This window comes from Pempheris klunzingeri, chromosome 8 (genome assembly GCF_042242105.1).
Source record: "Pempheris klunzingeri isolate RE-2024b chromosome 8, fPemKlu1.hap1, whole genome shotgun sequence".
Lineage (NCBI taxonomy): Eukaryota > Metazoa > Chordata > Actinopteri > Acropomatiformes > Pempheridae > Pempheris > Pempheris klunzingeri.
In genome coordinates this window covers 2,625,301-2,642,588 of record NC_092019.1, presented here as the reverse complement: position 1 = coordinate 2,642,588, position 17,288 = coordinate 2,625,301, and the positions used below count along the sequence as shown (strand labels likewise).

General features: G+C 41.8%; 1 protein-coding gene across 1 annotated transcript in view; it reads left to right on the top strand.

Moving 5' to 3' along the window:
- LOC139204760 (glutamate receptor ionotropic, kainate 2) overlaps nt 1–17,288 on the top strand; it is a 202,458-nt gene that overhangs the window by 92,391 nt on the left and 92,779 nt on the right. The window lies entirely within an intron of this gene.

Below are 17,288 nucleotides of genomic sequence, written 5' to 3'. Positions count from 1 at the left end.
CAAATAATAAATAAATAATGGCCAATTTATGAATTCAGTCTCAACTTGGAGGTTATATAAATACTTAGCCACTATCTGCACACACTATTAGTAACTGAAGAATATACAAATGAATGAATGAATGCAATGACGAATGAATGATGAGTGAATGAAGACCATTGTGTACCAGAAGCAGTGAAGGATATCTTGGCAAGATGGATTAACTTGTGGAAACACAGGACATCTCCAAGTGGATGAAAACGTTAGCGTGAACCAGTGAAACTAACGTAACGTCACCATTCAGCCACAGGGAGAAAATGCCATTATCTGGTTGGTTGGGATCCTTAATGATTCTCCTTGCCTTGATCTTGCAGCGCCTGCTGTGAATATGTGAGGTAGAGCACTGCCTATTGTACGTTCAGCCAAGTGAACCACTCTTTGCAGCAGGTCAGGTCCTCTACTTCCTCCAGCTAGGTCCTTTCATTGTTATCTGTGAACAAACGTACAACAACTTTGTTGTCTGTAAACTTGATGGTTTTGGAGCTGGAAATGACTGTACAGTTGTTTGAGTACAGCAGGGGGCCCAAAATGCAGCCCTGGGGTGCTCCCGTGTTACGGATGAGGGTAAAAGATGTGGTCTGCCCTTCAGGAAGTCAAGGATCCACATGCACAGTGAGATGTTTACTCTCAGGTCCTTGAGCTTTGCGACAAGGAGGGAACTATGGTGTTAAATACAAACTATAGTCGATGAGCAGCAATCTCACAAAGCTGGCTTCATTGTATGGAGGATGTGTGCTATGATTCATTGACCAGTTGTGATGGTAGGCTATACTTTAGTGGCTGCAGAATCCTGGGTAGTGAGGAGCAGATGTAATCCTTAACCAGCTGTTCAAAGCACTTAATTATTCAAGAGGTGAATGCCACTGGGCAGCAGTCATTCAGACAGGCTGGTCGCCTGGTTTTCTTGGGCACATGGTGGATGGTGGACTTATTGAAGCCCAAAGGTGTGACATACTGAACCAGGGACAGGTTGAAGATCATTGTGAACACTGGCGCTAGTTGACCGGCACATACACTTTGAGGGCCCGCCCTCAGATACATCTGGTCTTGCTGCTCTCTTGGTGTTGACATGCTTGAAAGCCCTCCTGACATCATGATCAGAAAGTGTTTTAGGTGTGAATGGTGCACCTCCCCATCCATTATCCTCTGCTCCACCAGTTTCTGCTAGCTGGCTGCTGATAGCAGTAAAGCGGGCATAATAGTTATTTAGCTCACTAGCTAGAGGTGCATCAGCACTTGACAAGGGGTGGGAGGTGGGGTGAGGGGGGCAGCAATCTGTTATAGCTCTAAGACATTGCCACATGGTTTTGGAATTGCCTTCCTGGTGTTCTGTCTTCTAGGCTTACATGTTTCAGGACTGCAGCCTGAAGTTGAAGGCTGCAGTGCTTCCGTTGAAGGCACGGGTCTGATAATCCATCACTTCTGCACAATTGCTTCTGTTATTTCACAAATAAAATCCTCCACAGTCTCAGTGGATCCCTTGATGTCACCGGTGAAGTTGATGGTGTATGTTTCAGACTGCTTCATGTAGTACAGACTGTAGGGCAGCGTCAGACTGATCATCTCCCTGCCTCTCACATCACTGGGGTATGCCTCCTACTTTGTATACATACTTTAACCTCGGCAAAATGGTTGCATGATCGCTCTTCCCAAACGTGGGGAGCAATTCCGCTCTACTCTGGTGTTTAGGGAGGGAAAGTTTTTAGGGAAAGTTTACTCAGTTCTGGAGGGAATGAAGTTCGAGTCATCACTGCTGCACAATCTACAAAAAAACTTTGTGAATTTCCAAGTGCTTCGCCACTTTTTCTCTGCTGGTTTTCTGGTTTTCACAGACATAAAGTCACTGAAGATATAAAGCATTGTTCTGGACATAATAGACTTGTTAGGTTGGATGTGCAGTGGCCTCTTTTACTAACTGTAACTCCCCAGTTGTCCTGAGGGAGTGAAATGGAAAACCTCTGGGCTCCGAGTTGTGAGCCTTGGGTGTGATAAGAAGAGTCTCTGTCACTGTGATCTGAAACTTCTCTGATCAGAGCATGCTGTCTGTGCCTGTAATAACTGTTCCTCCACACTGCTTTCATACCACTCTTATCTGGGAACCCTGCCAAAAAAAGTCAACCCACCAGAGACAAGGAATGGGAAGGAAATGAGAGTAATGGAGGAGAGAAGAGAAATGAAATGAGGGGGATGAATGAAAAAGAAAAGAAGGACAGGGAGTGGGTGAAGGGAAGGCAGAAGTGAAATCTGAGTCCTTGTGTTTGATTCCCAGAACGAATTGAGGTGTTAAATGTGAGGCCGGTGTAGCCGCTTGGTCTGTTTCCAGTTGGAAAGCACCGGCAGCGGCGGCAGCAACATGTTGGCTGCTGATTGAAAACAGTGGCTTACCCCTGGGGAACAGACTCCCTTTTTTTTTTTCTAAAAGAGCAAGATCTTGCTGAGTCATGTTTCTGGATTGATATCGGAGAGTGGGTGTTACTCAGTTTAAGCCCCTTTTGTTGGATTTGTGGCTCAATCAATAATGTTTCCCACTTGAGACCTGAGATGGACTGTGTGTGTAATAACTGTACCTTTTCAAAACACAAAAAGCTCAGAGTGCCTTTATGTCTACTGGCTTCCAGCACAAGCTGCTACATGGAGTCCTCGAATCAATTTGATGTCTTAAGTCAACAAAAAGAGGAAACAAAGGATATTAAAATCTCTTTCTTATCATCTTAACGTTTATGGCCATCTTTTTTTTTTTCCCTCTCTGTCGAGAATCGGCGGGTAGCAGAGCTGGGTGGTTATTTCTGGATCAGCGACAGGCGAAGATTTATGTGTGTGAGGAGTGTGCTGTGACCCTGCTCATCAGTGAATTAATGGCATATGAGCTTGAAGGTGGGGATTGATTAATTAGACAAATGGTAATCAGTCAGCAGCTAATGCATATTGACATGGTGAAAGGTTCCGTAAACGTTTGATTAAGAGCTTCATTTGTGTGCTGTATTTACAGTTTTGTGTGCTTAAGTAGTAAACTGCTGATGTGCTGTAACTTATGGACTTGCAGATCATGACAGATCGCGTTGAGTGATCAGCCCGGGGACTTCACTTTCTCACACTCTACTCAGCATCATTGTTTCACACTCAGCTTCAACAGAGTAGCTTAATGCAGAGTAATAATAATTTGTCCAGAGCCAAAGTTGCTGTATTATTTAAATTTAAACCTAAAATGTAATAGCTGCTTCTTCCCCTCAGATTGTTTTCTTGGCAGCCGGAAAAACAACATTTATTTCTGCTATAATTACTATGCAATCAAACGTCTGATCCATCCTGGACGAGACCCCCTTTATCGACTGTCCAATCAGTGTGTTTGTCCAGAAACGAGGTCACACCGACATGTATATCAGAGAAATTTCACAATAAAAACACTGTGCTCAACAGAAGCATTGCAAGTCAATGGTTTCGCCTGTGGAGCTTCTGCAGAAGCTCATTTCAGCTCTGTTGAGCCGTCTTGGCATTGCTGACCTTTTGATTGAGTAGAACTGGTGTGCTGAAAATGGAGACCGCTGTCGTAGTAGCATGTAGCGTGTTACATCATTCAGTTTTACATAACACTCCTTTGCAGTTTGTCTGTCACTACTCCCTATATAATAGGAGCTATAATAGGTACCACCTTATGATAGTACATGTGTACTTTAGTGAGGTTTATCTAATGCACCACTCAGGATGTATCATTCCTCATCATTAACAAACGATGTGATCATCATATCATCAATGAAGAACTTAACTTAACTCACAGTTACTTCCTACAGTAATTGATATGCAACCCAATTCGGCTGAATTCTTAAAATGGAACGTTTATTTTAGGAATATGTATTTAAAAACATAAATATCAATAAATAATAATAGCTTCATATTTTCAGGATGATATTAGTATTTGTGACACAATTACAAAGATGCATTTATACCAAAATCATCCAGCAGGAACCAACGGACTAATTATAAATGTAGTTTTGGTGCATCTTCCTCTAATACCAAAACTAATGTATAGTATATAGAAGTATAAGTATGAAGTGATTATTATTTAGTGTCACACATAATGTCATAGTGACCTGATCACTATAATACATAATGCACTAGTTCATGCATTAATTCATCAAGTGTCATGCATTAGGTAAGTATACTATATGATTTATATCTTTATTCTAGTGTTTTAGTGTCACTGTTTATCCTATAATGAGCAGTAAATGGAAATTTAAATACATAAATCTTCATCTTTTACTGCCCTCACTGACTTTACATCCGTAAATGCGATGAATGGCATTTTGTGATGATCACTCCAGTTTTCCTTTCCATTGTTGGGATCTTTATTTATATGGATAATAAAATTCGCATTTCTTCCGAATTCTGAAACTCAAACTAAACGGCACACGGTAATTATGCTGCGATGCTGGTAAACAGGGAGTGATTTCAGACGTGGCCAATATCTTTAAGATTCCTGCACCAGCCAATTTGTGAGTATATGCAAATTAATTTTGCTGTCTCACCATCTGTGACCAGGGACTAATCCTTATAGTTATGTGGGAAGATAATCGGCTTATATTTCAGTGAATTTTGTCTTTGGGTATCTCAGTTTTCACTTTTTTACTTGCTAAGTGCTGACTTTATGTAAGAGCACAGGTTGTACTGGACAACAACTAGTAGCATCGGCATCAGCTCTGCTCATTCTCACACTTGGAAGCATAGCTTGATCACATCATTTCTAACTCACGGTCCACATACTCTTTATAGCAACACAGGATTTAGGTTAAATGTCTCTCTGTGCAGTTTTTAATTTGCCGTCAAGTTTGTTTCAAAGTTTCCTGTGTGAACAAGTGTGATTTCATTGTTTAGATAAACTAAACTGTTTTCTTTTTCTCAGCACATGTGTGAGTGTGTCAAACCAGGTAAACTAATCCTGCACCTCATCCCTTTATGCTGGCTTCAATTAATGTGGTGGCTGCGAATCTCCCCGCCCTGAGTCGTGCCTTAACATGCACAACGAGGGTGACCTTACAAGCTCCACGCTCTCATTACCATAATGTCTTTCCTTGTTAATTGCTTAAGCTGCTGTCTGATTCATTGTGTGCCCTGCAAAATTGAAACAGGTTAAAAAAAAAAAACACTTAGGCATGGCTGTAATTTCTGCATTTATCTCTTTGTCATAAGTTGGGAGGTGGAGATGTTACCTTTCACCCTCGTCCGAGCAAACAGGCTGACCCTTAAGTCACCAAGGTCGTCTCTTTGTTTGTTGCAGCTCCAAAACACAAATTGGTATTCAGAGCCACAGCATCATCGCTGAATCATTTCTGTTCCCGTATTACCATAAGTATGCCATACCCGTGGGTACATTTAAATGGGGGCAGTGATGGAAAGCTATTTCCTTTTTGACAGATATCATTTAAAGTCTGATCCGAACAGAGTTATAAAAAATGTCACACAGACATCAGACATATTCTGGGACTCATATTATCTGAGCATCACTCAAACAGGCATATGGTGGACACCAGGAACGGATAGGATGAGTCGTATAAGAAATATGTCGTTAAATAGCAGGAAGCTGTGCTGAAGGCTTACCAGCCAAGAACGTGTTAGCAATTTGTAATGATTGTGTGGCTGCCAGTGAACCTATTTACTTATACTGTATACACACCGTGCTTTTAGTCCTGTTGTTTCGTTTTTATCAAGCACTGAAGACCACCCCTGACATAAAAACAGTCCCATCTGCACATTAATGACTACATACCATATTAATTAATCCTCTCCACAGAATAAAGAAGTGTCTGTTTTTGTAGTCATAGCCTAAATTTTGATGTTTTAATCATCTGTATGTTTGGTTTTAGTTTTTTCTCATTTCTTTTTCTAATTCTCTGTCATGTCATTATTCCCTGCTATGAAAATAAATGTAGAACCTCTTGAAGAAAAATAAATGAATAAATAGACCTTATAATACATTATTTTGTCAAACTGCTACTGGCAAGGTCATGAAAGAGACCCGATTCCCTGGAAACGTTTTAATGGAAACATTTATTGAAATTTTCTTTCAACAATGAGATACTCAGGATTTCTGAGAGGATACTCACAGAAGAGTGGAGTGAGGCTAAAGCAACTTCTATGAAGTTAATTTGTCAAGTTTAGTGGTGGAGTGGACAAAATCCTGAATGAAATCCTTCATGCTCTATTAACAATATCGTCTTTATTATTTTAACAGGAACAATATTTTAAATTTGATCAGATTCAGTCAAATATAGAAGAATTCTATACACAGCTCCATGTGAAATGTGTAAATGATAGAAATGATGATAATTCTCCCTGTCGCAGTTAGTTTGGAAGATGAGTTTACTTACCAGGTTATCACACATGTCATACATTTAGTATTTAGAAGAACACACAGAACACAAGCAAGTATGGAAAAGATGTAAGTTGTACAGAAAACAACGAGCGTGAGTTTTAGACGCCGAAGTAAATGACTGGTTAATAAAAAAATTAGCTGAATTATTTATTTCAGTTTCACCGCGACATAATGATCGCATGCAGTCTGATATATTGGTGATGTTTTGTTCATTTACTTGTATTTTCACCGTTGAGCACTCAGCCACATGCAGCAGTCTAATAAAAAAGAAATATATTGTCATTAATGCTTTTTTATTTTATCATAATAGAGTATCTCATCTTAGCAGCATACTTTAACTGTGTTTCTTTTTAATTTGAAAGTATTACAAAATGATAAAAAACAATTATGTGTTATCTTATTTTGAGCATAATATGATACAAGAAACGGATCTGTTTGTAGAACGTTTGCCTGTCGCTGTGTTTTCAGTATCTCTTGTGGAAAAGAGTTCAGTTTTGTTCTGGCAGTCGTCATGAAGAGATAAATTGTTAAAGCAATTTATTTCCCCACTAACATTGGTTGCCTGTGTGTGTGTGTGTGTGTGTGTGTGTGTTGGCTTGGCAGAAAAAGAGATGAGTGAACTGGAATAGGATGAGGCTGGTGGAGGGATTGAGCGATGGGTTTTTCGTCTCCATCCTGCCTGTTCCTGTTCCAACCTGTCAGTCATGCTGTCTCGCCGGAGACCTCCCTGAGTGGCAGAACAGGCTGGGGAACACGGCCTGAACTGGTTTAGGGAGCGAGCGAGTCGGAGGGGAGGGGAGGGGGGTGCATGTTGGTTTGGGCGGGTGTGCGGGTGCTGACCCCGGGCGGGCGGAGGGCTGCTGGACCTGTCAAAGCACACGGCAGAAAACAAACAGACAGGGTAGGAACCTGTGTGTGCGGGGCTGTTTGATACCCAGATCATCCCCCGCTCTGTGGCCTCACTTCTTTCCAAGACGCACAGCCTTTGTGTGGCACTGTGGGATATGCCCTGATGAGGCTGGAGCTGCGGATTTGAATGGCTTCCAAAGCCTTTGTCTGGAGTTCAAGCTGTTTGAAGGAGTTATCATTAGGGGGAGACTAATATTTGGTTATTCCACATTTTGGCTGCGGCCCCGCACTCAGCACTGGGATGATGCCATTGGACTGTGCCCTTCCCCACCTCTTAGATGGAGCTTCTCTCAGCTTAGTTTATTCCATCTGCTTCTCTGTGTGCATCAAGGCTTCTCTCTGTCTCTCCCTCTCTGGCTCACAGACTTGGATCTGGCTGTGGTATTGTCCAAATGTTAGGGAAGGAATTTGGCTGTGACATGTTACTGGGTCATTATTCCGGCAGCTGGTGTTACATGTGCAGAGACTGGTGGTGCTTGGCAGCGCTGGCGAGGATGAGGAACGTGACTCTGGAACCACAGAGTTCAGCGGAGAGCGACTTAGTGTCTGCTGGGGTTTCCGTGAGCCCCCAGGACTGTGGGAGACAACTCGCTCTCTACCACGCCAATGAGAAGTTGGTTGAAGTTTGCAGTTTCAGAAGTTTTCTGAAACACTAATGTCTCAAGATAAATCTGTCTGAAATCTGGAAAACTAAAAGAGAGCGGGTGGAGCTGAGCAGAGCCAGGCTGAGCTGTGCCATGCCGTGGAGTTAGTGGTGCATATTTCCAAACAAAATTGCCACGCAGTGACCCTTTGGGGCTCCTAAAGGTCCAGCAATCCAGAACCCCCCCCCAACGGATTAATACAACATAGTCAGCCTTCATTAATTTCTCTATATTAATTTGGTAATTGTAACAAAACAAGATTAAGCCCTTCCACTCTGCTCCAGTTTACATTGTGTTCATTAGAAATGCATGCTGCGTAGCACCGAACAGTGTTTTACATTCCAGTCAAGATCTCATTGCTTCCAAATACACTGAAGACATCATGCATACAGAGGCGAAGTGCATGATGTGGTACACAGAGAGGATGTCTTTTTTCAAAGTGCATTTTATGTTAGAGCATGTCATCGGGGGAAACATATATTATGTACAGTAACATGAAGTAACACGAGAAAAGTTTCAATAAGACGCTCGACTATGTAACAGGAAAACATCACTGCTGGCCAACATTTAATGGCTGTTTCATTATTTCAGGCTACAGGCTCAAAGTCTGTGCCTTATTTAAGTAGCAGTTTAAAGCAATAAGCAGTTATTACCACACTTATCTACAAACACATTTATTCAAATACTGTGATCTGTTTTTTCATATCTGTAGTTTGCACAGCAGCATGACAGGGTGTCAGGAGTGGGCTGCAGATTAGAGCACATTCAAACAGGGCTTCAGCTCAGCTCTTTGTTTTTGGCAGGCCTGTTGGAGTGGCTGCTCGGCTTTTGCAGCCATGTTGTCAGTCTATGAGGAAATACGAGGTAACATTTTAATTCTGAGCCTCAGAGCACTGGATTCAAGATTATTGTAGGGTCACTGAATTAATTTGACTGTGAAAACAAGCACGAGGAGGGAAATCGCTACTTGCATAAGTAGACTAGCCAATGAGAAGCTGTGTGTGGTGCTGACGGTCAATGTCGGACTGAACTCCGAGGTAATGCTGGTATGACTTCCACACCCAAAGAGGAGAGATTCTCTGTGTCTTTGGCTTCTTTAAAAAGGTAAAGAACTGAGTTTCAGTTGATGTTGAGGGGAAGTTGAATCATAACATGTGAACAACCACAGTGCCGTTGGTTTCAGCTGGAGGTCAACATACAAACATACAGTCAGAAGTAAAGCTGAAGCCACTGCATCTACACATGGTTCTCTTTTTTAAAGCAGCAATAATGTGCAGAAAATATTTATTAAAAGGTATTTATTGAAGGGAAACAACGACATTTTTGAATTTTCTTGCATCATAGTACTATATTCTTATATATTCTTTAATGATATTCTATAATTCAACTGCAAAATATTTGTCTTATCCCATTTTTTGCCTGCAACCACCTTTAGTAAACAATGCTTTCAATAAATGTGTGTGTGTGTGTGTGTGTGTGTGTGTGTGTGTGTGTGTGTGTGTGTGTCCTTGTGGTCCGACAATCTTTGTACTCGGGTGGTGTGCAGCTTTCATGGCCATATAAACAAAAGCAATGCTTCACTTTTTATGATGATTTGGTCACTTTAGGACCTCCTCAAATATCAAGTTGAAATTTTGTTGTTAGATTTTGGTAAAACATCTTAATTATCCTTTTTGAATGACACATATTTCTAACTGCATACATTCTAGTGGGAGAATTCATTTAACACCCGTTAAAGCAATTTTCACAACCTGGCAATCAAAAACAGAATTAGTACGGTGCTGTTAAGCAAAATAAATGATTTAATGAGCATTAATGTAATTATGATTAGCATATTATTGGGTATATATATATATATATAGAATATAGAGATGCTCACTCTATAGTTGTACACTATCACAATCAGTAAGAAACCTTATTTCTTATCCTTTTTTATCTTCTCTGGTTTGTGTCTTATTGACAGGAAAGTGAAATTGATGTTTAACAGTGAGATTTATATTTTGTAGAGTAGCTAGAAACCTTCGCTTATAATTCTTGTCTTTGGAAGGCAAAAAAAAACACAACATCACCAGATAGAACCTTTATATATTTCGATTTCAATGTCTAGAGGAACATTAAATAAAGAGAAAACATTTAAATTACATAAAGCACATGGGTTTGTGCATTTAAAGAGTGTGTTCTGTGTTTTCCTTGTGTTATGAAATGCAGCAGCTGTGTGGGTAAGGCTGAGTGCTGCTGTCACCCACAGTCTGCAGATTAATGACTCCCAGCCCTGCAGTGTCGCCGTCAGGCCGCTGCCCAGACGGGCGTCCCCTTAGATGGGTTACTGCAGAAATACCCTGGCCATAATCTGGATTTTGGAAACAGATCAGGCCTTGGTGACTCATAACCCATCTCAGTATATCACCACCACTGCTACCCTAATGCCTCCCCACGTCCTCAATTCCAAGACTGCTGCCACATTTCTGGTCCTCAGAGAGGATGGATGTTGGTCTCAAACCAGGGGGCATTTTCCCAGTCTGAATATGTACAATGTACAAAGACTGCAGTTTATACATATATTCTTTTTGTCCAAATGTTCCCATTATTTTACCCCTACAAGCAATTTTCTCTGTCAGCATGCAGAACTGAACTGAATGTGTGGATTCCATTCAGTTCAGTATACAATGAAACACGTGGAGGCTTAATGCTGTGATGGATGATTATTTTCATATTGGATTCAGTTGCTGAGATTTTGCTTTTCTTCGACATCAACAGTCCGAACCACAAAATGTTCTAGTCACAATTATATAAAAGAGAGACGAGCAGAAAATCCTCAAAGTGGCTGAATCCAGCTCATGTTTGGCGTCTGGCTTGACAAGTAACTAATTTATATAATGTTAGTTAATAACAGCAGGTGTGTGCAGCTCATTCATAAAGTCCACTGTTAACCCATAATGTATTCATCCTGATGAAACTGAGGGGGTCAGAAAATGTTAATGTTGTGCTTTAGCTCACTAGCAGGGCTTTCTAACCAGGTTTCTGTAGTAGGTGCTTTGTTTTCTGAGGTAAGAGTAATGATGGTGTTACGTCTGAGACCGAGAACCGAGAGGACCCAAATGCACGAACCTAAAACACTCACAGGCGGTTTGAACAATCTTTAATGTTGCGTTGGCAAGACGATCTGGCACAGGACAAGGGGAGACGCACACTATTTATACATGAGGTGATGGAGAACAGGTGGAAACAATCAGGGCGGGGCAGACAATCACAACAGGGGAGGGGGAAACACACACAAGGGCAGGAAGTCAAACAGCCTGAAACGAGAGGAGAGTTTAGACTTCACAATAAAACAGGAAGTGGGAGACGAGACTAGGCACAATAAGATTAAACATTTATCAGAGTTTTGTGTCAGAAATGGACATACTGACTGCAAACATTACCATGCTATGTTTATTAATCAGCTTAACCAGATGAATACATTCACACTGATGTCAGACCTCTAATTGTGCTACTCCAGATATGTATTTGGGAAAATGAGAGTATACATCCAGTGGACTCATCTTCTAACTTTTCCTCCAGAGAAGTGACACACTACTCTGTCTGTAATGAGCTAGTTCCGGCTTGGTTATTGGCATGAGCCATCATTAGACCTGTTACCCATGGTGCAATGTTCCTTTGTGCAGTGGCAGTCTATCCAAGCTACATGTGGTGGAGAGGGTGGAGAGGGCGGATGAGTGGCGGCGGTGGTGTTTCATGACTATTAGGAGCATAGAAAATAAAAACATTGAGATATATGTTCACTTCACGTATTGGCAGACTGTTTTGTGCCAAGTAGGCGCTCACAAGATGGACTAACCTTCAGTTTGTGTCCACAACCTAAGGAGAGCCTTGGAAGCTGATGAATGGCTGCTGTACTGTGCAGCTCCATGTTTACTCTTGCCTTAGGTCACTGTTGGCAGCATATCAATTGCCTCTGTACACTACTGTATATTGTTTCACTGTGATTCAAATTTTAGAGGACTCGCTATATTAAAGCCTACAGCTAAAGCTGAACTCCTCTCGTCGCGCAGTGAACACACTGCCGACGTCCTAGGATGAGAAAGTTTGCAGATGTACGAAGTAGAGCTCAGAGGGTCCTTATAGCAGATTCCTTTCTCTGCTCATTATCTGCTTGCTGGGAAAAACTCATCAGATTCACTTGAGTGTTAAGACTATTAGTCGTCCTGACAGTGTGTCTTAGTCACGGGACAGTGGATTCTGCTACTAAAGCAATATGGCAGAGCTCTGCTCATAGTCATGTCTACAGTCCATTCAAGGCCGGGGCATTAGTATGCCTGACAGAGTAGGAGTCTTTTTAATTAGGAAAGCTCTGCTTAAAGACTTAAAACTCATTTGTGTTGCTTTGAGCGAGATCAAATACAGCGTTGCTTTTCTTTGTCTCTCACCGCTTCCTGCAGTTTACTCTCACGGCAGAAAGAGACCGACAGGTTTGATAGTCATACATTTGCACAAAGCGCAATCAAATGGAGTGTGTCAAACTGGTAGTGGTACATACTCAGCACACCCTTACCGTTTATTGGAGGACTGCAGCTGGAGATATTGTGGATTCAGTTCTCTGTTAATGTGTATTAAGATAGAGGGAAACTGAAAGAATGGAAGGATCAACTCAAATGAATACTAAATTAAGGAAGGACGATGGGAGTATTGTCGTTTCCATCAATGTTACACTTTTCTCATAAACTGTGTGTATTGTGATCACAGAACAGTGGCAGTCACCTCAGTGGAAATGAAGAATTACTATAATAAGGGAGAGAAAAACACAACAGCAGGCAGAGAAAAAACATTAACAAGCACACTTGACATTATGAAATAGACTTTAATGGTTCTTATGTAGGCTTTTAGTATTTTAGGAAAGGGCTATAATGATAGAATGTCACAAACCACTTTATCTATCAAATTACATTTTTTTCTGTATTTTTAGCAGCACCTGGATCAAAACCAAACTGGCAGGACCCGCATGTCTATTTTGTTATTATCTCCTTCCTGAAATATGGTGATATGATATTTAGCATGTTTCTGGAGGGCCTTGAAGATTGTGTTCCAGGTGAGTAACAAGCAAAGGTAATAAAACCCAAGTGAGCTTGTAATGTGGAAAATTATCAGAGACAGGGAGGAACAATTAACACAGCCTGCCTGAATTAAAAAAAACTGTGCACCTGTTTTTGGCTACAGTTTAGATTATGTGTCTACATGCTAGGTTACTTCCTCAGATGCATTGTTTGTTAATCTAAAATGATATCAGGTCTGAACTTTGAGGAGCACAGAACGAGATTACATGTCAGTTTTAAGCCAAAACCTCCCAATGTTGCTCACAGACGGTTTACAATTATCTCATTATATGTGTATATGGCACTGTGTGTGTACACAGTACACAGATTTAGATACACGCACATGTGATCATCCATCCATCCGTCCATTATCTATACTGCTCATCCTTCAGGGTCGCAGGGGGGCTGGAGCCAGTCCCAGCTGACATTGGGCGAGAGGTGGGATGCACCCTGGACTAATACACTATGCTGCAGTTGTTTACTGTGTAAACCTCTGTGTACAAAGATATACGCTTGTTTACTCAACTATTGTATCTACTGTTTATTTGTCTTTATATGCCGGGTTGGGTGCTAAATTCATTACTTTTAAGGAAACTGACCGAATAACGTGAGTTCTGAAAAGTGCATCTGGGTGAGAGAGTAGGCTGCACACTAGAGAGAGAGAGAGAGAGAGAGACTATGTCACTCCTGCAGATTGTTCAAGTCCAACACAGTCAGGGCAACGGCCAGCTTTGAGCGTGGTGTGTAAAATATTCTAAATAAACAGCAAAATGTTCTTAATAAATAACAAGACTTCAACAACGAGCAGTTTGGTCATATATTATTTACCTTAACTGAAATTATGTAAATTTTGCAACCTGCAAAATTTGCAAATCCTTCTTATTTTTCTCGTCATCACTTAACACAAGGTCAACAGAAATCATGACAATGAGCCTGAGACTGGGTAAAAGTCAGCTAGTACAACGACCTTTGAGTCACCTTTGCCTTGTTCCTTTGTCAGGCTCTTTAGAGTCACAGTGTACAGCAGTGACAGTGGCCCTGCTCTGTTTTCAGGGTGAGCAGTTGTCAGTGAATTTATCAAAGAAGCAAAACTTAAGTTCAGCTCATACTCTGATGCATTTAATAACGTAGCCACCACTGACTCATCAGTACCCACAAAGGCCATGCTCATTATTATCCTAGTTATGGTCCATTGTCAAGGGACAGATCAAACAGTGTGGATGAGTCACACTCAGACCTGTAGATGTTCAGACATACTTTAACACAAAGGAAGTTCAAACCCGAGGCTCCAGGGCTGCTGCTTTCTTACCTTAAAATAAAAAGACTTCAAGCAGCCAAGGTATTGTGGTGGCATGTTTCCTTTTCCCACTATTCATCCCCTCACTGTGAGAGACTCTTATCAAAGGGCTCCCTCACAGGTTTACCGAGGCTGGTTAAGCAGATAGATAGCTGCTTCCTCAGTCTTTGGCCTCAGGGACTGTAGCTGGACGCTGTAGACCTTCTATCTGCTGGATTTACGATAAACAAGGTCAGCGTGAGGTTTTAACACAGGATAGAGGTGTTTATTTCGGTCTATCTTCACCACATCTCATTTTCATTTTTTATCCAGCCAAATATGTGGCTTCATTGCTTGTTTAATAATACACCACTTTGAGCTTGTGCAGTGGTAAAGTCAATTTCCAGACAGTGAAAGAATGGAAAATTGGATTGGTGGTTTGTAAAAGTGAATGATTTCCAGTGTCCAATCTTTATGTGAGATATTCTGCAATGCTCTGCTGAGGAGTGCTGTGTAGCGACTGAGCCGCAGCCATTGTTAGATTTCTTGCATTTTAATCAGGTGAAAATTCAATGAAAATCTGAAACGTGCCCTCAAAGGTTACATATGTTTAGTGTGCAAGTGGGCAACTGGACCCAGGAACTTTATCCCCACAGCTACTAGCAGCTGCCTCCACAACAGAGGACCCCAGTTCACCGTCACTACCGTTTCTGGGTGTGACTGGTCCCATCCAACTCACCACCAGGTGGAAATCAGTGGACACCTCTGCTGCTTTCTTCACTTGAGGGTCCGAGACATATGGCAGCACATCTGATGATATGACAGTAAAGTTGCTCACCCGTCTTCGGCCTAAGGTTCTCTGGTACTGAGTGCACTTATGAATCACTCTTTGCACAAACATGGTGTTATGGTCATTCCATATCGAGTCCAGTAACAGTGCACCGTTCAGGTTCAGGGCTCGTTGAAGTCCAGCGGATTCCCTTGGCAGTGTGCTTTTCACGACACCACCCAGGCTTGATACTCCGAATTGCTGTTTTGTGCATAGGCAAAAAAACAACAGCCAAAGCCTTCCTTTCAGTGACTTGCAGCCTTGTTGAGAGGAGAACACCTCTTGTTCTTTGCAGAGAACTGCAACTCAACAGCACACAGCTGGGGGCTTGAAAACACTTCTTCCACAACTATAAAATGTCAAAAAAGCAAAATTGTTACCTGTAAACTAAAGTTAAGAGCTGCTCTTCAGCTCCTACATTGACACCCCCTGTCAGAACAATTGTACTTGTGGAAACAGAGAGACATATAATTGACAACATCTACAGGATAAGAAATGCCAGACTTTTTATTGTCAAACCTTGATATCCACACCACACCATTGCACTGGGTGATGTGTCCCTTCACTATTATGGACACACACATTGTACTTTTGACTAAATCAATCACTTAAAACATACCAGTCGACTTTCAGAAAGCCTCTTGTTGCAGTAAAAAATACAATGGCCGGCTGAGAGAAACACCAGCTTGTCTGCTATAATACACAATCACACACCATGTTTTTCTTAAAAGGCTGACGGCTGGATGGAAGGCTTCAACAGGCAAAAACACAAAACAAAAAAAGTTGTGTCTTCATCAGAGTGGACATCGTCTCACTGGACTCACTGAGCACAAACTGGCACGTTGCCTTGGCAACTCCCAGCATAGTTTGTCCTCTAAAGATCCTGTGAACAATTGGGTATCAATTAAGTGGATAAACGATGTGTTATTCAGTCGGCCTTTGTTAGCACTGACAGCACAAATAGGAATTTGCCGTTGATGAGTCTTCAGCAGGGAACAGAAGGGTCATTGTTTTAGTGATTCTTCCACATTATTACATTAAGCTTGCAAGAAAAGTGTTGTATACCACTTTTATCAGGGCTAGGCACTGGACCAGGAGGAACCCAAAAGCAAATTTGGGGAACAGGTGGAAACAATCAGGGCGGGGCAGACAATCACACACAAAGGGCAGGAAGTCAAACAGCCGAGACGAGAGGAGAGTTTAGTTTTCACAATAAAACAGGAAGTGAGCGACAAGACCACACGCCAGTGAACACAGACAACTTAACAAACACGACGAGACATAACAACTTTGTTTGTCTCAGTGCTGATTCAGAATGAATTGACTGAGTGAGGGATATTAGAACCTTTTCATACAGGATATGTGTGTATTACAAAGGTCTGCTGCGCAAATGGTCACATCTGTATGTAGATTTCCAAAGCCAAGTAGTGCCCAGTCCATCTTCCACTCACAGGAGTCATGATATCAGGTGAGTAAGATGATATGTGTCGATTTATTCAGGTGGGCTGTCTGTGCAGGTTTCTCTTGTGCCACTGCGTTGTTCTTAAACTGGTATAAAACTGCACTGAAGTGAGAGGGTTTGTTCAGCCCGAGGGAGGCTGCTGCTCATCATGGGGGAACTGTTGACAGCTCAGCACAGACAGCTGAGGCTTTGTGGGCCTGTTCACTGGGGTTTTTGATTTACTCTTCAGCCCTTCGACAGCTGCTAGTTTGTCAGATTAGATTATTTGAAAGACATCCTTCCATCCATTGTCTATACCGCTTTTCCTTAAGGGTCGGGAGCCAATCCCAGCTGACATTGGGCGAGAGGCAGGCAGACACATTTACCCCTACGTGCAATTTAGAGTCACCAATTAACCTAACCTGCATGTGTTTGGACTGTGGGAGGAAGCCGGAGAACCCGGAGAAAACCCACGCAAGCACAGAAAGAACATGCAAACTCCACACAGAAAGGTTCAAGGTCCAAACCGCAGTGATCGGCAAAGACAGACATTCTTTTTCTTCAAATAGACACAAGATACTCGGCTGCCAAAGCTGCCAAAGATGGTATCTAGGCAAGTTTAGCTTGTGCTGAGACAGTATGATCACAGTGTCAACATGCCAGCTGGGAACTATTCAGATCCCATGTTAAAAT